This window comes from Tamandua tetradactyla, chromosome 2 (genome assembly GCF_023851605.1).
Source record: "Tamandua tetradactyla isolate mTamTet1 chromosome 2, mTamTet1.pri, whole genome shotgun sequence".
NCBI lineage: Eukaryota > Metazoa > Chordata > Mammalia > Pilosa > Myrmecophagidae > Tamandua > Tamandua tetradactyla.
The window spans coordinates 81,400,888-81,422,878 of NC_135328.1; the positions used below are offsets into that span (position 1 = coordinate 81,400,888).

The window sequence follows — 21,991 nt, forward strand, 5'->3', positions numbered from 1 at the left end:
TGATAGGGAATAATCTGTGACGATGTGCCTCCTGATGTGATCATGTGATCTATGAAGACTGTTACAAAATATGTTTAGCATGATTCTAATCAAGCCTTTGGATTTAATTTCCAGTACAGGAAATTCAGAGGCTAGAGAAAAAAGGTAATTGACAGCACGCAGAAACAAGTAGACAAATCCAGAATAACAGGCATTCTAATGACAACTTGCCTGATCTCTTCATAAAGTCAGCATATTTTTTTTTAAAAGTAGGGAACCATTCTAGATTTTTAAAATATAAAAAGAAATAAGAAATATAACGTGACTATTGAGCAGATTCTGGTTCAGAAGCAGTATAAAAAACAATTGGAGAGGGCAATGTGACGGTGGCTCACTGGCAGAATTCTCACCTGCCATGCCAGAGACCGGGGTTCAATTCCCAGTGCCTACCTATGCAAAAAAAGAAAAAAAAAAAAAAAGACAATTGGAGAGATTTGAATATGGACTTGACAATAATAAGAAATTATTGGTAGTTTTCTTAGGTGTGTTAAGGTGTTAATATTGTGTAGGAAAATGTCAGTAAGAAAAGTGTGCTGAAATATTTAAGGATAAAGTTTCATGACATCCACAACTTCCTTAAAAAAATTTTTTAGCAAAGCAAATAAATAGAGATAGACAAAGTAAATATGGCAAAATACTAACAACTGTTGAATCTAGGCGGTGGGTATAAAAGTGTATACTATATTATTACTTCAACTTTTCCATGTATTTGAAAATTTTCATAATCAAAAGTTGGGGGAAGTAAACTAGTTTTTTTTTTAACTAGTTTTTTTTTTAACTAGTTTTTTAACGCTGAAATAACAAATTACCCTAAACTTGGTAGTGTAAAAAAAAAAACAGGAATTTATTCTCTCAGTTCTAGAGATCAGAAGTCCAAAATCAGTTTTTCTGGAACAAAGTGTCAACAGGGCTACACTCCCTTCAGAGACTCTAAGAGAGGATTTGTTGCTGGCCTCTTCCATCTTCTGGTAATTGTCAGCATTCCTTAGTTTGAAGATGGGTCACACTATTATCATATTTCCTTCTCTTCTTCTGTCTTTGTTAAATTGACCTCTGCCTCTTTTCCAAATGATCCAGGATAATCTCACCTCAAAATCATAAACTTAATCATATCTGCAGAGCCTATTTTGATATATAAGGTAGCTTTTATAAGTTCCAGGGATTGGAACCTGTTATCTTTGGAGAACATTTTTAAGTCTACCACAGGAAGGATAGCTGAAAGGATACTCAGTGCAGCACCCACTTATTTGAGTAGGGCTAGGAAGTGAAGAAGCAGTGATGGGAGGAAGCTTTAACTATATATTTGAAACATGTAGATTTTATACAAATTCAAAGATTTAAATAGATATTTAAAAAATAGCATTAGGAAATCGTTGTCAGGAGTAGTTTTAAGGCTTTGGCTGACTTCCTTTGTTTATTTTTTTTTTTTTTTACTAACCCTGTATCAAACTCCCAAGTTAGATGTATTTTCTTAAGTCACAAGTCCTTGAAATTTGCCACTATTTCCACTTGTGAGTAACAATATAAAAAAGAAATTGCCCCTGAAATGTAGAGTTACTTCTGGAGAACCTCTTTTGTTGCTCAGATATGGCCTGACTCTCTCTAAGCCCAATTCTGCAAGTGAAAGCATTACCTTCCCCCCTATGTGGCACATGACATCCAGGGATGAAAGTCTCCCTGACGACATGGGAGATGACTACCAGGGATGAATCCAGACCTGGCACCGTGGGACTAACATTCCATCCTGACCAAAAGGGGGAAAAGAAGCGTAATTAAGAAAGTATCAGTGGCAGAAAGAGTTCAAACAGAGTTGAGAGGCTACTCTGGAGGTTGCTCTTAGGCAAGTTCACTTAGACCTTGCTGCCTATCATAACCTGCCAACCCCCAACCAGGACCATTCCAGCCAATCCTACAGAATACCTAGGGCAATAAATAAGATTCCACAAGGGTTCCAGGCACTAGAGTAACTTTCCAGAAACCTACAAACTCCAGATGGGTCCCTGGTCCATAAGTCCTCAAAGTTAGCCCAACCTCTCCAGAATATCAGATAGTTCCATCTCCCTACCCCATATTAATGACAGACCCTTCCAATATGAAAAATTTAGAATTTCCATAGCCCAAACACCTAAAGAGAGCGATAGAAAGATCAAAGGTGATGGTGGTGTTATACAGAGAAGATAGGATTTAACAAATGAATACGAATGCTAAATCATTAAACTGATATCTCTTTTAGTCTCCAGTATTTCAGAGCAGCTAGAAGTAAAAACGTAAAATTGTGTAATTGTAACCCATGTCAAACTCTGAAATATGTTCTACAACTAACTGTGGTGCTGTGCATTGAAATTTATAGCTTTTTTATATATACGTTGTTTTTCACAAAAAAAGAAAGAAAAAAAAAAAACATGAAATGTCCAGGAGACAAAATAGTGAGTTTTCCAGAAAAAAAGGAATAAATGGGAAGAAATAATTATAAAGAAAAAGAAGAAACTTTCCCTGATAGTATTTGAAAAGATCACCCATTTATAGGTAGAATCAATGAAAAGATATCCATATAGAAGGTACATCATGGGCAATTTCCTGAATTTCTGGAATTAAAACAAGTACAAATTTTGAGACAGAAAGAACAGATTACTTATGTAACAGTTTTCAAAGTATGGTTTATGAAACCTTGAAAGGTGAGGTGGTATAGAACCTTTCAGGGAGCCCCCAAAGTCAAAACAATTTATACAATAATACTACTAATACAATATGTGCTTTTCTTCCACTCCTATTATCTCATAAGCATGCAGTGAAATTTTTCAGAAGTTACATAACATACTGTAGCAATGGATTGAATACCAAAGTGAATATGACAATTCAGCTGTCTTCTATTGATGAGAGAGATTTATGCTAATCTCCTTGATTTCTTATAAATACAGTTACTTTTAATAAAATGTGTTTTATGCTGAAGAAACAAACAAAACAAAACCACCATTGAGAGTAAAGTATAAGCAATTCTTTTAATCACTTCAACAATGCAAAATAATTGTTATAAATTTGTGACCGTGCTGATAGCAATGGTGTAGCACCAGGGAAGAGTCAACTCTCCCACAGTTTTTTGTTTTGGCTTGGTTTGGTATGTGTTCTCTATTACTCAAAGTTTCTCAAAGAAATCAGAATAAATTCATGCTTTCCAAGTTTCATAAAATAAAACATTCATATACTATCAATTTAATCCATGTTCTCTCCTTCTTTGACTGAAATAACCCCTCTTCAATTTTGCTGTGAAACCAGTTTCCAAAGATCTCAAATATGTTAATAACTATTACACTAAGCTACCAGTTTTTGCTTACGTAATGAACATAAATATTTCAAATAAAAGGACTTAAGCTGATACTTTCTTGAGAACGTCATTCATCATATAGAAGGTGCCCAGTAAACAATGGCAAACAAATTAATGAATCTATTCTATCCAAATATGCCACATAATTTCTACACTTTCCCTCAAAACATCTTTTGATTGTAGAATGAAAAAAGTCTATAAGTTTTTTGTTAAAGGGAAAAAATAACCTCACAATTATAGTAAATCACCTATTATCCACAATAGATTATTTTGAAGAAAAGGAAAATTCAGAAAACAATTTTTGGTATGTTTGGTGACAATGTCTGGTGCATCTCTTAGCAGCCTTACTATTAGAGTTATCATCACCAAAGAACTTTACATGCAAAACACAAAAATAGTGATATACCAAACCCTGCTTACACAGGATTAGCTTAACTCACTCATGTATTCTCATTCTTATGTGATCCATGCATATGTAAAATATTTATAGAAGGAATGGTACTCAGAAAAGCTATATTCCATTTGGATCTTACATTCTAAGCTTTTTTCTAGTTATATCTGGAAAATTGTCTGGTAGAAAAATGTCCTTTCGTTTAGGTGGAAACTAGGATTTTGGTGGATCAGGGTTTTTCTCCCCTTCCTCTCTTTTTTAATTTACAAGTTTTCCTGTCTCTGGAAAGTCCACTTTTGGATCTAGATGTACTAGTGTTTGTGTACATGTACTAGAATTATCACATTTTCTTTATAAGCTGGTCTGGCCACTGCTTTCCATTTAAGATAGTGCATTCTTACTTAGTACTGGACATCATTAAAACCACATGCTACTAGATAATAAATGCAGTGTTCACAGACAGGTACCGAGATGCTTTTCAGTGGTACTGCTGACAATGAAAAGGATGGTCAATGTCCCAGGTTATAAGAAGAGAAGTAATTATTCCAAAAGTACAAACTCTTAGTCAAGCATAACTGAAGACAAAAATGGCATATATTGACTTGAACATATAGTTCAGCTATGTGTTTGTTGATGTTATTTTATATATGATATTATTTGTTATATTTTATATAACGAAACAAAGTTTGTTTCCCATTTTTGGCTTTTGAAACATGGCACTGGACTTGACTCATCCCATCACTCAAAATTTTTACTGGCACTATTTTTGAAGGATATAAATATAGTAGCTTTTCAGGTATGAGATGGAGTCTCATGGGAAACCAGAATCAGTAGAGTTGCAGAATACTTTTGCAGCAGGCTTTTTCTTTTTTTTTTTTAATGTTTGCTTTGTATCTTGTTTAGGGTTGAAACTTTTTCTAGCTACCACTCAACCATGACATATTCGACTTAAATGTGCCAAAAACAAAACCACCTCTTTTTCAAAAAAATACATTATTTCTAACCAGGTTTGAATCAAAGACAATCTTAGGACTAAGTGTATCTTCCAGATTGATAGTGACTGCTTCATAATGCTAAAGATTTCTGTTACGATATAGCAAAGGGATATAGACATATATAAAAGAAATGACATGCTGTTTTCCTACAGAAATATGGAAAAAGGTACATCAAAATAGTCAAACTGGAATAAAAGTTCCTATTGGAAACCACTGCACATAAACATGAGAGCTATAAAAATGACAGTGATCTTTAAAAATTTTAAGAGAAAAATAGTTTTCAGAGAATATTCCTAGGTTAATCATAGTAATCGATTGTCTTGCTTTAGAAATGTAACATTTTAAGCAGTCTACAAACAATGCTTGTGATATAAGTAAATTATAGAATTGCCACTGGGTTTAACAACGTATTGCAAAACAAGGCCTGAGCGAGACTAGTTTAGGTAGTAAATAACACGGAGTTAATTTTGGGTCATTGAAAACTGTGAAGAAGTTTAACCTCATTATTTTAGTTCTCCATAAGAAAAAAATGTTATTATAGTAACCATTTCTTGAGAACCTACAGCATCATGACATTGTCAGGATTTTTACAATAGAGAAGATTATTAGAGTTGCTTTAGATTCTTTGGTCATATAGATAAGATCTAGCATAATGTGACTGCATAGGAAAATTTTGAGATTCAATTGTGTTGGAGTGTGCTGAAATTCAGGCAGTCTAATCTAGTTCTTTCAGAATGTGGAAACCATAATATCTAGCACTGATATGTGGGAATTTTTGTATGAACTTTTGATATAAAGATCAGTTACTCTGTTTATTCTCTAATTTCTTATCAAGCAATAGATACGCCTGTCAGGGTAATACAGATTCCTCACCCAAAAGAAGGGCTTTCTCTGGCTTTACAAAATAAAGTCAAAATAGTTAATATATATGCAAATCTGAGCACAGTCTGTTTTCTGGGACATTATGCATAATCTTTAGTGTTTACACAGTCCTTGCAAGGTAGAAATTTTTAGCACCATTTTATATGTAAAACTACTGAGGCTCACCCTGGAGGCATGGGAGATGATTCACATGGATGAGCCTGGCCCTGGCACAATGGAACCAATAATGCCATCATTACCAAAAGGGGGAAAAGAAGTATAACAAATAAGGTATCAGTGGCTAAGAGAGTCCAAATAGAGTTGAGAGGCTACACTGGAGGTCACTCTTAAGCATGCTTCAGTTAGATATTGCTACCTATCATAACTTGCCATACCCCAACCAAAACCATTCCTGCCAATCATAAAGAATACCTAGATTCTACAAAGATTCCATGCACTAGAGTAACTTTCTAAAACCTACAACCTCCAGATGAGTCCCTGGACCAGATACATCCTGAAATGCAGTCCTCATGCCTTTCCAGAACATCAGCTAGCTTCTTTCCCTATTCCCATATCATCAACAGCCCCTTCTAACATGAAAATGTTAGAATGGACATAGACCAAATACCCCTAAAGAATGGGAGAAAGATCAAAAGTGATGGTGGAGTAATACAGAGAAGGTCGGGTTTAACAAATGAGTGTGAGTGCTGAATCATTATACTGATAATCCTGTTGATCTCCAGTATCTTGGAGCAGCCAGACCAAAAAAAAAAAAAAAAAATCATGGAACTATAACCCATATCAAACTTTAAAATCTGTTCTATAACTACCTGTAAAAGGTACTTGGAAATATATTGGTTTTTTGTATATATATTTCACAATTTAAAAAAAAACATAAAAAAAAAAAAAACCAACTATTGAGGCTAAGAGTCCATAACTAACTTTCCTACGGGTATCTTGCTAATAAATAGCAGAGCTGAAGTCAAGGGTCTGATTCTAAACCCCCTGCTCCTCTCCTTCATGTGGATGCAGTTCTACCTCTCAAAAAGACCACAGTAGAGAAAATCTCAGTTCACTCATTAGTGTATTAAACAAATATTATTGAGCACCTACTATCTTCTAGCTACTGAAGAAACAGTGGTAAAGTGGACAAAGCTTTGCCGTTATGGCTCTTACATTCTAGTGAGAGATAGATAATAGATAAATAAATACATTAGGTGCTATGAAGGGAAACAAAGTAGTGTTAGGGCTATAAAGGGAGAAGGGAGGCTATTTTAGTTAAGGTGATCAGAGAATTTTCTCTGAGGTGACATTTGAGCAGAAATGAAGTAATGGAGTGAGGCTCATGAAGTTCTGGAGGAAAGGCACACAAGGTTAAAGCCTCTGAGATGGAACTATGTTAGTGTGTTCAAGTTACAGCAAAAAGGTCAGTGTTACCATATAGCTTGGTTATTGAGGGAGAGAGTGTTAAGAGATGAAGCTGGAGAGGGGCAAGGGCCAGATTATAAAGAGCCAAAGAGCCCAGGGTCTTGATGAGAAGTTTTTATTTATTTTCAGGGTGATGGGAAGAAAGGAATGGCAAGTTCAGATTTATAATTTTAGGTTAGAAAATAATGCATCATTAAATTTCATTTTGAAATTGAGTGGATAAAACACTAATAGAGTTAATTGTCCTTTCAAACAAACCAATGTCTCTTGTTTAAAAAAAAAACAAAACCTCTTTTTGAGGAAGATGTAAGCAATGTTAGTGATGTATTCAGGCTCATAGTGGATGTGTCAATATGGTATCAATATTAACGCTTATGTTTTTCTTGTACTAGGAACTGGAACATTTGATGTTGCTGTTGTTGTTTTCATAATTCCTCCTCCTCTTATGCTCATTATCTCATCCAAGCACATAGGTAGATTCAGGGCAAGAGCTCCATACATACAGGTTCAGCTTGGTTAAAGTGGGAACACTAAATATTGATACTGTTCTTCATTTTAGAATTGATGAAACTTTCCATTTCAGTGATAATGTGAACTTTACTGAGTACCTATTTATGCCCTTTAAAGGATATTTGGGGCCTAACAAAGGGCACTTCACACACCAATAAATGGTTTCTGATTTACACTTTTTGGAGAGTGAACTAAGTGATAATCAGCATTTCCCATTTGTCTGTCCCAAAATCAATCTACAAAGACCCAACTGATTTAATCAAATTTCATAGCATATCAAAGATACATCCTAATTTTTCATTTTGGGGGGAGTCCAGAATCCAAATATTCTTAAAGTGGTAGTGTTAATGCAAAGTGAGAAGTTACAGACATGAATGACAGCCAGTTGTTCATTACCAAAGAAAAACTGCTTGAGCCATTATCTCAAAAAAATAATTTTTCTGAAAGTGCAGCTGACCTAAGCTACTGATGGATAAAATACACACACAACAAGCAATGCTGAATGCTTCAAATCCCTTCTTCTCACATGAAACTATCAGGTTTATTCATGATTCTCAATAAAGGACATCCTTAATTGACATCTTTACAATAATTTTGCCAAAGGTGCCAAAGAGCCATTTAGCTGGAGTATAAGAATGCAACACACTTGTTTGTAGTTTAAATCCAATATGAACAATTTTCAATATATCTGAAGAAAAGCAAATTGGCAAAGAGAGACTATTTTATGCCTTTAATAAGAGTCAATCCTTTTATTAGCATGATTCTGATAAAATATGTCATATTGGTTTGGGGAGTTACATGCTCCACTCAGTTTTTTTCTCTATATCTATAACTCCTTTAAATCTCTATAACAAAAATCATTGACATATGTTAAACTATATCACTCTGAAAAAGATATTACCATTTTGTTTCAAGGACAAATTGGCCCTAATGTATTTTCTAATATTCAACAAAATCAATGAATTTATTAAGAACAAATAATATTTTCATGAAATCTTGCAGAGACCACAATTTATTTACAGTACCATAGAGCTTCAGTAACTGAAAATGATCTTGACCAATCATTTAGTTACCCCCCCCCCCCACCATTTTGCAGATGAAGCAATTCCAGAGGCTTCACTAATGCAGAGCTACCTATTGGTTGAGGCAGACTCAAACTCTGAATATCTCCCATCTGTATTTCTTGACAATAACATTCTTTAAGAAAGGGAATTTTTAGCCGTATCATCTTCCAGGTCCACTCAAATACCGCCTTCTCTATGAAGCCTCTCCTAATCTTCTTCAGTGAGAATTAATTTCATTCTCCTCTAAAGCACAGGTTTTTGTATTTCACCTATGCCTGTCCTAGAGTAATTATGATTTCCATCTCATATCACTTTTAAATTTCATATTCCCCCCAATCAGATTATTTGAGTCACCTCTGTATCCCAGTGCTTAGACAATAACTTGTACTTGGGAGGTGTACACTATGTTAACTATAGTGTACATGATCAAGACAACTGGCCATTTAATTTTTTAAAAAAAACCAACTTCCTGTTTCATATTGGTTTCTACTTACTCTCAAATGATATTTCTATTTCCTGTCTATAAAAAGTAGTGAACTTTGAAATAAAAGCCATGCTGGTATTTGATAAGTTTTATTTTAATAATATTAAGGGATTGCTTTTTATAGTTAATTTCTACTTTAAATATATTTAATAAAGGCTCTTTCACACGCACTATTTTTCAGAATGTATCTTCAAACCTATTATTTTTAATTTCCCAGAAGTATATGTGAAACTCAATACATCCATACCTGAGCTACATACAAATTACCTAAAATAAGGCATACATAGTGCAATAGCCCTTGACATGCTTAAAAGCCAGATGCTATGTGACATGCACACAGTTTTGAGTGGAACACTGACACTCTAAAAATATATACAGTATGTTCCACACAAACTCCATTAGCTACCATCCCAGCCATTTATGATAAAATATATGACAAGACATCAGGATCTATTTCCTACATCTACATCCATAGATAGTGAGTTGGAGGAATAGAACTGATTGGTCAAACAAGAATCTGCTGAATCCGGATTACATTTCTAGAAAGATTTCAGACTAACGCTTATGTGGAAAGCAATCCATACCATCCCATTAGTCCAAAGCAGAGACTCCTATGGATTACCAGGAGTCAGGGATATAAACAACCAAGCCACTGGGCTCCCAGGTGACTTGCTTTCTTTATCTACAGCAATTCTGGCTTCTCCAGATACTTTAAGAACCTGCAGTGGGAACAAATGAGAATGATTGGTAAGAAAAGATTAGCAGGCTATGTATGAAGTATTTCATCTATTCTGTGTTCAGGATACAAAGTCTTTAGACACCAAAAGAGAACATCTCAGGGGATTCCTACTCACCAAGAACAGAAATGTGCCTTTAGTTTGCAAACAGATATAAAATACAAGAAAATAAAGCCTACTAGAGCCATATATATCTTAATCTTACTCAAGTATACCATCCCACAATCTGAACACACCTACCCATAAGAAAAACAAAAATCTTGCATTGAAACAGTAAGTGCTATTTGTGTAGAACCTATTTTTTAACGTTGGTAGCAAACCATAGTTCCTTATCTGAAATCTTTGGAACCAGACATGTTTCAGAGTTCAGGAGTTTTAAGATTTTAGAAATATGGGACATATACCATATATTAATATTTTCGTTGGAGTCTGGGGAAACAACCCCTAATCAAAACCACTGTGCAGCAAAACAACTGAATAATCACACATAGGAAGGATAAACTGAGACTATGAAAAGCCTCATGGCAGTTCTTCTAAGGTTTTGCCACAAAAGTAGGTCAGATCAGGTCAAGCCATGTTTTGCTTCCGAGTTACCAGTTTTCAGAACTTTTAGAGCTTGGAATTTCAGAGGTTGGGTTATGGGCCTGAAGAAAAACAACCCCTGCGTTACAAGAAAACTTTATCATTTGGGAGTTTTGTTATATATACTTATGTTTATAAGGTTATGATTTCACTGCAGTATAATACAAAATCCATAGAATGAGCAAAAGGATTTTCCTGCATTAACAACTCATTATGTAAATCACAGGTGTAATATACTGCTACTTTCAAAGTAACTAGAAACCAACACATATACATACACAGAGACATGCATGGTTTGAAATTAATGTGTAATTATTACAACAAAAAACTGTCCGGAAATCAAAATCAAATCAAATTTTAAGTTAAGTAATACTTCTTTAAAAGTTCTGTAACTTGTCTTATTTTTTGTAAGCCTACTCCAGCAAGAAAAGGCACTAGTTTTTCAGACCATGTGTCTCCATAGAAATAAATGCTTCTTCCTGGAAATAAACCTGGGATAAAATAGGGGGCCAGCCATTCTCTTACACAGTCTTCTAGTTCACCTCATTGGAACTTCAATTCAGAATTGAGGAAATAAGCTTCTAGGGGCTTCCTCCTACTCCAGCTGAATGAACTAGGAGAGGAAGAGGTCAAAGTAGAAAGGCATAGCAAACAGTTTCCAAAAGTTGTCTCAGACTTGCTTAGATGCAATGCTGTTTCCAAAGATTGAAGGGAGAAATTTGTGGGCTAGTGTTGGCTAGCCATTAGAGATTTATTTAAAAAACACAAACCGTATTTTGTCAAGAAAAATAAGAATATTATCTCCAAAGGGAATTATTTAAGAAACAACATATTTAAATAATTTTTTTAATATTTTCACTTTCCCTTTAGAAATAAATGAATTAGTCAACCAAGAACCTAATATTTTCAGATGATGAATTTACTAAGGTTTGACTTAGTGCTAAAAAACTTAAGAAATTCAAATGTGTTCAGTATAATGAATGCTAGAGAATCTTCTATGCTTTTGAGAATAACACTGATACATTTATATATATATAATTTTATATCAGAGACCGATTTTCCCGAAGTTTTATAGCTGTGCTGTTAGTTTTATATGAAGTATTATAGCTTTTTAAATCTGCATTTAGCAAGCCTGAAGAAGTAGGTTTTATGTCTAGGTAATTATTCAGATTGGTATGAATCTATGGTCAGAGAAATATGATGGACACAACCATTTTCTGTTTTTAATTTTCTAAATGTAATCTGAATAAACATTAAGTTGGCACTGATAAACTGGTAACTTCTGCATCGACAAATTCCTTTAATAAGGTCATACCTCTCATTATTTCTCCCTTAGTAATGGGTTTTGACATGCAAGGTCCACTGAATATAGAAAACACTACAACAAAGACATAAAAATGGTTTTCATGGTTACCACTGGACACCTTTATCAGTCACAGTTGTTCATACCACTCAGTACTAACACAAAATAATTTAACAATTTAATACCTCATAATTAAAAACTTAATAATAATATGGCATACCCTCTCACTTAATGAAGAATCATAACATGCCTCAACCTCTATTCATACAGTTATCTCAATAATAATAATCATAGCTACCTGTTGAGGGCTTTGTGCAAAACTCTGTGCTGTTCCAAAAAGATTATTTTTTCTATTTTGTCCTTTGACATAATTTAATAAATTAGAAATTTTAACTGCATGCTTTCATTAAGGCACAAATTCTGCCTCAATTTTAGATAGATTAAAAACATGGAGAATTTTTCTTTCAGATTTTAAAATTTGTGAAGAATTCATACTACTAGATCATGATTAAATCAAGCTCTAAGATCATGATTAAATCAAGCTCTAAGATGCGACGGCTTTTCTCAGCCTCTTTACAAATACAGAACTCATGCCTCTTTTAAATATGTCACAGGTATCAGCATAAGTGTTTTCCATGGGGATTTGCTAAACCATCTACCACATAAATAGAACCTAGGCACTTTCTTTACTGTGGTGCTTTGTTGTTTGTTCTCCTTTTAATCCTGTGGAAATTATACCAAGTCAATTTAATCAGCATGCATTACAAAATACACCATGGACAAAATATTGCCCTGCAAAAACTATATGATAAAACTGTATCATACACTCCACAGAGAAGTTACTTGCTGGGTGTGAATTAAACAGCCCTCACTTGGAAAAAAATTACGATATTAATATTTCATGTTTCCTTCAATGAGTTACTTAAGTTAGTCTTTCAAAAAATTTATGCCTGTTTTTAGGCAGCACTGTGAGATTTTGTTGCCATTGACAGGAAGGGGAAAAAAAGCTGCTACTATTGTTCCTAGAAGGCTCTGAAACGAAAAAGCATTTTCTAAAAGCTTCAAAATTACTCATCCTATGTTTCAATGGTTACTTAATATAAAGCACTTATACAACCTCAAATAAACCATTTTTAAACTGTGATTCTGACAACTACAAGTTTAAATAAGTGGGAAGAGAAAGATTTACTATAGTTTGAAAAGATTTAGGATCACTTTTACTTCTCTTCTTAATTCAAACATATATATACATACTTGAGAGTAGTAATAGTCTGTTTAATAAAACTTAAGGCATTGTGGAATTATTACAAGAAATTATTTTTATACTTAGTTTTAGACTGAATGAGTTACTGCATTTCCTTCAAACCTTAAGTTGCATATTCATTGCTGTTTTCCTCTAACTGCTATCACTTAAATTGTCATGCAGAATAGGGCAAATCAGGGTCAGTTTATATAAGCGGCATCAATCAGAAGAACTTCATCAGTCTTTATTTCAAGACATTATGCAAAGAAAACTGACATTAAGAGAGCCTTAACTGACAGCAAATGAAATCAATCAGCAAATCACTAAGCCATAATAAACTCACTCAATTTGTAGATAACCTTCCTTTTCCAGGTCTTCACCTAGACAGTCCATCAAACCATTTTTGTGTGTGTGCTTTTTTGTCCAAGTAGCTAATAAGAATAGCAATTCTAGTTGTAGCACTTGAGAGTTCAAGTGTTCATGCTTCAGTCTCTCAATAATATCCATTAAAAGGTTTTATTTAGTAAGGTTATACTTACATTTAAAAATAGGCCTCAAAGTGAAAAAGAAAAAGTGATAGAGAAAGGGTCAAGTTTGAGATTTAGTTTTTGTCTGTTAAAATTAACGACAAACAAATTACGTTCCTATCATTCATCAGCTTTTCTATCTATGGCTATCAACAACTACAAAGTTGTAATTAAAAAAATGCCATGTACCTTCCTAAGTTTTGTATTGTTTGTTTTACTAAGTATATGCCAAACATTTTACAGGCAAATATTGTCACTATTTCACAGAATTGGAATTTGAAGTCCAAAATGAACTAAATAGTGTAAATAAAGGCAACAAAATGAATTAAAAGAAAGGATGAAAACTGCAAGAATGGTGAATTACTTTGTATAACAATTATTCAAATAGAAGTATAGGCTAGCATTTTGTTCTTTTGAATGTGTCTTGGTATTACAGAGAAATTTTTATAGAACAAATCAGTCCAAAGTATCAAGAATTGAACCCCAAAACATACCTCAATGTACTTTGGTACTATCCCCAGGTCTATTTGCAATTCAGTCAAATATAGCGTATATTAATAGAGCATTTTATAATGTAAAAACCACTCTTACATACACATTATCTCACCTGATTTCACAATCCTATGAGTGGAAGCAAGACAGGCTTCATTGTTACCATTTTTTTAAGATGAGGAAATGGGGACTTAGTGCGGTGAGTGACTTGCCAAGGTGGTTAAATTAGAAAGCCTGAACTCAATCCATTTCAAAACTACATTGTTAGTCTCCTTCCCAAGCAAACAGAATTATTTTCTCTCTTCCAAATAGGATGCTGTTAAGAAAGAATTCCCATTCTGATTAATGGGATGTTTCTAGCAAACTCAATGACATACAGAAAACTGCAGAGTCATAAATGCCATCTTCCCCATAATCTGATGTACTTGCTTGTCTTGAAGAATGGCAAAAATCTCAACCTGAAACTGAAAACTAAGCAACTTGATACATGGCCAAGGCACATTTATATGCCAAATATTTCAAGGAAAATAATTCCATAAATATCTATCTGTGCTTTTCAACTTACAAAGTTCTTTTATTTTTTTATTTTTTTTATTTTTTTTAAAGGAAAGACAGAGAGAAGGAAGGAAGGATAGAAGGAAGAAAGGGAAACATCTCCAAACATTTTCTTGTTTTATTGTATTTCGTTTTCCTGTTTTTGTTACATGGGCTGGGGCCGGGAATCGAACCGAGGTCCTCCGGCATAGCAGGCAAGCACCCTGCCCGCTGAGCCACCGCAGCCCGCCCACAAAGTTCTTTTAAACATGTCATTTGATCCTTACAATCTCCCCAAGATACAGTAGGGCACTTGTGCTATTTTGAAATTGCTGTGTACCCCTGAAGAGCCCTGTTCTTTAATCCTCATTCAATATTGCTGGGTAGGATCTTTTGACTGTTTCCATGGAGCTGTGACTCACCCAATTGTAGGTGGTAACTTTTGATTAGGTGGTTTCCATGGAGATGTGTCTCCACCCATTCAAGGTAGCATTGCTTACTGGAGTTCTTTAAGAGGGAACCATTTTGGAAAAAGCTTTAGAGACAAAAGAGCCCAAACAGTCAGAGACCTTTGGAGATGCAGAAAGAAAATGCCCCCAGGAAAGTCCTTTGAAGAAGCAGGTAGAGAAAGCTAGCATACATCACCATGTGCCTTCCTGGCTGAGAGAGAAACCCCGAAAGTCATCAGCCTTTTCTTTGAAGTTAAGGAATCTTTCTTTGGATGTCTTAGTTTGGACACATCTTTGGCCTTAGAACTGTAAACTTGCAACTTAATAAATTCCTTTTTTAAAAGCCATTCCATTTCTGGTATATTGTTTTCCCACAGCATTAACAAACTAATACAGCAGGTATTATCATCTCCATTTCACAGTTAAGGAAACTGAGATGCCAGAGGGGATAAGACCCAATAACTCACAGTAATGGCAATTCTGGATAGAATTCCACTGGCACTTTCAATAACTCAAGGATGATAATCTATATTTATCTTCACAAGAATGAACAATATCATGTTTCAAGACAAAAAGACAACATTTAGATAAAATAAGAAGTTCTGCTACCTGTGTAATTTGTATCTACAGGATGAAAGTGTTTCAACTGTTTTACACTTGCCCTGTTACTTTTGGCAAAGTTACATAACATCTTCAACCTGCAATATTGACTCTGCTATGATGTTATCATCTCATAATTGTTTTTGCTACTTGTAATAAACAAAGGAAAGAACAATAATCAGAAAAAGTTGGCAAAAACTATGAATCATGACTAGCTGTTAAATAAATCAGATCAGATTTTACTTAATGTTGGTCCAGATCATTGATTATCAGATCATTTCCACAAGGCACAAATATTGCTGAGGAAGGAACAGGGAATGATAAGATTCCCCAAAACTCTAGCAGAAGTTTACAGAGATGCAGTTCCCTCCCCTCAACCTGTTCTTTTCAAGAGGCAAAGAAAGATAAAAGTCGAAACAAGAAAAAAAAAATACCCACTACTGGTCTCAAATAAAATTCATGCTACAATAAATAAATACCATGATACATGTAAATAAATACCATGATACATGTCTCAAATAAAAACCATGATACATGATTTTATCATGATAATATTTATCATCTGATAAATATTATAAAAACATTTTAGAACTCCAAGCTTTAACAGATTATTTTTTAATCTTACCTATTGGCTAGCCCAAGACTGTTTTGACAATAGATATGGAGAAAAATACTTAAAAACTTTGTTGACACATTTCCCCTTCCACCACCACCAAGACAAACAACAGGCAGAAAAAAGAGAAGGTGAGAAGAAGGGACAAAGCAAATGTGGGAGGACTTTTGTGATTTTTCCAAAATTGCTCTAATAATGATTGACAGGCTGGGCTGAGTATGACAGTAAGAGACTTCTCTAGCAAATTCTTCCTGGTCATCAAAAACTAAAATCTTATGAAAAGATACATATTAAGAAAAGGCATTATTCACAATGACTGTAACCAATGTTTAAATGATATTTATACTGATACTGAATTAAATCTAATGTAATCATTATTATCCCAATTTTCCATATGCCCTCAAAATTAGTTCCTCTGTACACATTAACATCTTATTTCTTGGGATTTTTGCTTCATTAAGCATTGGAAATTGAAATTTCATTATGAAAACTTCATTATTTCAAAAATCCAAAGATTTTTGGAGAAATTTTATTTCTGCTTCAGAGTAGAATTAAAAACTTTTATCTAGCCAATAGCAAAAATATTTTCTCTGCCAATATTATGTCAAGAAACAACATTTACTCTTCCTGGTATCAAGAGAAAAAAAACCACCTCACTAATTCTTATTTCATCTTTAAGTTAGGTCTCAAACCTAGGACCTTTAAATTTCTCACTGGCACAATTTATATCTGTAAACTATAGGCTACAGCTGCCAAGCAGCTAGATGAGACAAAAGATGGCAATATTTCCATCAAAATTTACTTATTCTCGGATGAACTATATAAGACTCACTAGCTAATTATTTTCCCTGCATTGAGTATAATAAATAACTCTTCTCTAGATAGTACTTTCCAGCCTTTGAACAAGGTGACATTTCAACATTCTATTTGATTTCACAACCTAATTTGAAAAACGTTCTATATTTTTCAGTCTACAAGATATTTTTATTTTCAAATTTAAAAAGAATTATACAAACACTCATAAACTTCAAATTAACCCAAAATCTTTAGATGCCTGTTTATTGCAATGATGTCATCAATTGAGCATCCAATATTTGCAAACATTAAAAGCATAGTTATGAACCTATAAATGAAAAGAGAAATAAATGAAAAGAAAGTATGTGAGACAAACAGCTGTCAAAAAATATCTGCTCTTTATTTCACCACAGAATCTCTTAGACCTAAATCTTGGCAACACTGAGTAAAGTAGGGACACATAAAGAAAGGACATCAGAAAATTCAGGAAAGATTGAAATTATAAAGAGAGGAGAAAACTTTCTTTTATAATGAGAAGATAAGGACAATAATTTTTAAAGGAAATATAAAGAATTTATGGTAAATTGGAATAGCCTTTCTCAAGAACAGGTTTAAAATGTGCATAACCTTTGATGCAGCAATCACACTAATTTATTTTAAAGAAAAAATAAGGGAAGCATGGAAAATTATACTAAAGATATTGCCAATTTATTTACAAAAAGCAAAAAATTGGAAATATTCAAATATCCATTAACAGAAAATTGATTAAAATATTGTGATAGATGAATGTACTGCAATGTAACTTAGTCATTAAAAATGATGCTACAGAGAGGAATTTCCAAAGAAGTTGGCAGAGTAGGGAGCTCTAGGACTCACTCCCTCCAAAACAGCTAGTTAACACCCAACCTGTCTAAAACAAGTGTTCTGGGGATCTGGAGGCCAGAAAAACACTGTACAGGTTCCAGGGGAATCGTAGGAGGAAGAGGCTGAGAAACTGCTGTAAAGACTGTGAGTAGCTTGCTCCATGGTGGCTGCTAGATGCCCATCCCCCACTCCTGAGGCAAGCCACCTTAGGATCAGGTTCCTGATCAGCTGTTGCAGACAGAAAGGGATGTGAAAATCCTCCTTCTGAGGAAAGGAAGGGGGCATAGCCAAACACTGATCATGGTTTGTGATTAGCAAACTTACATTGCTGGGCTCCAATTCTGAACTACTGTTTCAACCTTCCCTGGACTGGCTGCAGCCATGGTTTCAACTATGCTCTCACTAGAGGCAGAGGCAGTGGAGGTTAAAAGACACAGTTCCTTCTTAGTGCTGTAGGGAACAGTTTGCTAAAAGGTGCCATCTGCTGGGCAGGCCAGGAAAACACAGCTTTGGAGAGTTGTCAAAAAGGGTTTTGGCATCTTTCCTGACCCTCTCCACAGGGTTCTTTGGAGACAGTCTGTGTTCCCTTTGTGGGTCACTAGCCCTGTTTTGGCAGGGAAATACTGACTTGAGAAAGTCATATCTGGGGTGACCCTGCTCCCAGAATTTGCCCTCCACCCAAAAGCAGATAAAGGCCAATGAAAAGAATGTAAAAAAATAAAAACAAACAGAACAGATCAATGTTCCTGGTGAAAGAAGAGAGGAAAGGAAGTTTTCTCCTAGATGTGAAACAATTGGACAAACAGTGCAATCTTAAAAACTATGAGATTTTTTACTGCACATCTATGGCACGAATGAGATGAAGAGATGAAAAATTCTGATCAGTTAAACATGGGCAACTCTAAAGCTGTAGGAGAATAAGTTGAATCAAGTTGTCAAAGAAGAATCTGAACACAAAGCCAATCAATAAGAAAACTCCAGGCAAGAGAGAGAAGCTGACCTCAGAGTAACTCATCAAGATAATCAGATGCCTAGGCATAAGCAAAAATATTACAATCCATACAAAGAAATGGGAAGATATGGGTCAGTTAAGGAACAAATTAAAACTTTGGAGGAGACAAAATTTGGAACTAACCAAAGACTATCAAACAAATCTCCTAAATCAAATCAAGGAGATGAAAGAAAATATGGCTAAAGAAATAAAGGATATTAAAAACACACTGGGTGAATAAAGAAGAATTTAAAGCAAACAAAAGAAAAATAAAAGCTTATGGGAAAGAAAAGCACAACAGAAGAGATTAAAAATATACTAGATTCGATTCTGGTGCCTGCCCATGTTAAAAAAAAAAATTCACTAGAGGCATACAACAGATTTGAATATGCAGAAGAAAGAATCAGCAAACTAGAAGACAGAACAATCAAAATATGATTGACAGAAGAACAGAGAAAATAATGGAAAAAAACTGAGCAGGGTGGCAGGGATTTGAAAGACAACACAAAGCACATAAACATACACATCATGGGTGCCCCAAAAGGATAGGAGAGCGAAAAGGGACAGTGAAAATGTGAGGAAATATTAGTAGAAAATTTCCCAATTCTTATGAAAAACATAAATATATGTGTTCTAGTTTGCTGGCTGCTGAAATGCAACACACCAGAAATGGGTTGGCTTTTAATAAAAGGGGATTTATTTTATTAATTCTTCAGAGGAAAGGCAGCTAACTTTCCACTGAGGTTCTTTCTTACGTGGAAGGCACAAGATGGTCTCTGCTGGTCTTCTCTCCAGGCTCCTGGGTTCCAACAACTTTCCCCAGGGTGACTTCTTTCTGCATCTCCAGAGGCCTGGGCTGAGCTGCAAGTGCTGAGATGAGGAATGCCAAGCTGCTAGGCTGTGCTATGTTGCGCTCTCTCATTTAAGCACCAGCCAATTAAGTCAAACGTCACTCATTGCAGCAGACATGCCTCCTAGCCAACTGCAGATGTAATTAGCAACAGAAGAGGTTCACGTACCACTGGCTTATGTCCACAGCAACAAGACTAGGTATGATCACTTGGCCAAGTTGACAACTGAATCTAACTAAGACAATATGTATCCAAGAAGCACAACATACCCCAAATAGAATAAATCCTAATATACCTACTCTGAGACACATTCTAACCAGAATGTCAAATGCCAAAATTAAAGACAGAATCCTGAAAGCAGCAAAATGAAAGCAATTCATCACATACAAGGGAACCACAACAAAACTAAGAGCCAATTTCTCTTCAGAAACCATGGAGATGAGAAGGCAATGAATGGTATGACATATTACAGAAAGTGAAAGAGAAAAATTGCCAGCTAAGAATTCTTTATCCAACAAAACCAATGGAATCATCACTTCCAGCAACATGTTCAAGATAATTCAGAGGTTGGTGGGACTGACCATCCTGTCTGCTCACCTTCAAAGTCTATGCGTCACCAAAAAAAGGACTCAGCTCACAAAAATTCCATGAAGGTTGATGAGCTTTCATTCTACTCAGTTCCAGAGGTTCAGTTTAAATATGTAGAGGAGCCAAGGACCCAGGTTGACTTTAGAAAGCATTTCACAGCTCCGACATTACTGTGAGCCATATACAAATTGTTGCCAGGAAATGTACTCCCAAACTGAGTCCAGGATGCAAAGTATTGTTCAACAGTAGTTGGACAGTTATGAATATCTCCAAAATGCACCTCCTGGATTTTTTTCCAAGACTCAGTATGACTGGTTTTCCTGGACTTGCTGGACTGGAGGTTCAAAATAAAGCAGCTGGTGTATCCTCCTGGTTTCATGGAATTAGCTGCCTGTTATCCACAACAAGCTATTGTTTCTGCTCAGATCTGTGGGGAGAGATATGACTGGAGTTTGCAAGGATATATAATAATGGAAGATTTGTGGAAGAACTTTCAAAAGCCAGAAAATGTGAAGAATTCACCTGGAAATAAGTAGGACACATCTTACTCTGCCCATTTTAATCAGTTATAGGTAAACAATGGAAACTCCAAACAATAAATCAGTATTTCTACAGAAAAAAAATGGTGACATCAGTACTGAATATAATAAATTGAATTTATTCTTCATAAAAAACTATACTAGCCCTCTCTGTTATCTTGGGTGATAGCATGTTACAAATGGAATAATCAGGAATCTTTTCACCTAAAGATAATGTACAAGTCTTAGAACCCCTTGTTTTTATGTTGCTATTTATGTACATAAATAAAATCTCAAGTAAACAAAAAAAATCTGAGGAGGAGTAAAATATATACAGATAAACAGAAACAGAGAGTTCATCAATAAGAGACTTGCCCTACAAGAAATACTAGAGGCAGTTCTGAAGGCAAAAAGGAAAGACAGGACAGAGAATGCAGAAATGAAGATTATCACTAAATGTAACTAAAAGGGTGAAATGAGAGATGAAAATAAGATATGATAGAGAAAACCAGAGAGAAAATGGGTGAAATAAGTACTGCCTTTACAGTAATAACATATTGCATTTTAATGGATTAAAGTTCCCAGTCAAAAGATGCAGAATGGTAGAATGGATTGAAAAGTATTAACCATCATTGTTGTCTACAAGAGACTTATATTAAACCCAAGGGTAAAAATAGGTTGAATATGAGGATAGAAAAATATATTCCATGCAAAGGTAATAAAAAAAAGCTAATTATACTCTACACTAGTATCAGACAAAATAGCCTTTAAATGCAAAACTATTATAAGCGATAAAGAAGGACACTATACATTAATGAAAGGAGCAATCCACCAGAAGAAATAAACAATCACAAAATTTATGCACCCAACCATACACACATTATGTGCCCCAAAATACATAAGGCAAACACTGGCAAAACTGAAGGAAGAAACAGACATGTCCACAAAAATAGAGACTTCAAAACACCATTCTCATCAATAGATAGAACATCTAGACAGAGGATCAATAAGGAAACAGAGAATTTGAATAACATGATAAATGAACTAGACTACTATTGTAAATGAGCTAGACCTAATAGACATATACAGAACAATGTACCCCAAAAGAACAGGATATACATATTTCTCAAGTGTTTATGGATCATTCTCCAGGATAGATCACACTATGGGTCCAAAACAGTCTCAATGAATTTTAAAAGACTAAAATTAT

At 34.7% G+C, this 21,991-nt stretch overlaps 1 protein-coding gene and 1 pseudogene across 15 annotated transcripts in view; one reads left to right on the top strand and one right to left on the bottom strand.

The window, feature by feature from the left end:
- CCDC171 (coiled-coil domain containing 171) overlaps positions 1-21,991 on the bottom strand; it is a 576,357-nt gene that overhangs the window by 70,455 nt on the left and 483,911 nt on the right. The gene's annotated exons all lie outside the window — the stretch shown is intronic.
- LOC143660950 (MICOS complex subunit MIC26 pseudogene) lies at positions 20,222-20,799 on the top strand (annotated as a pseudogene).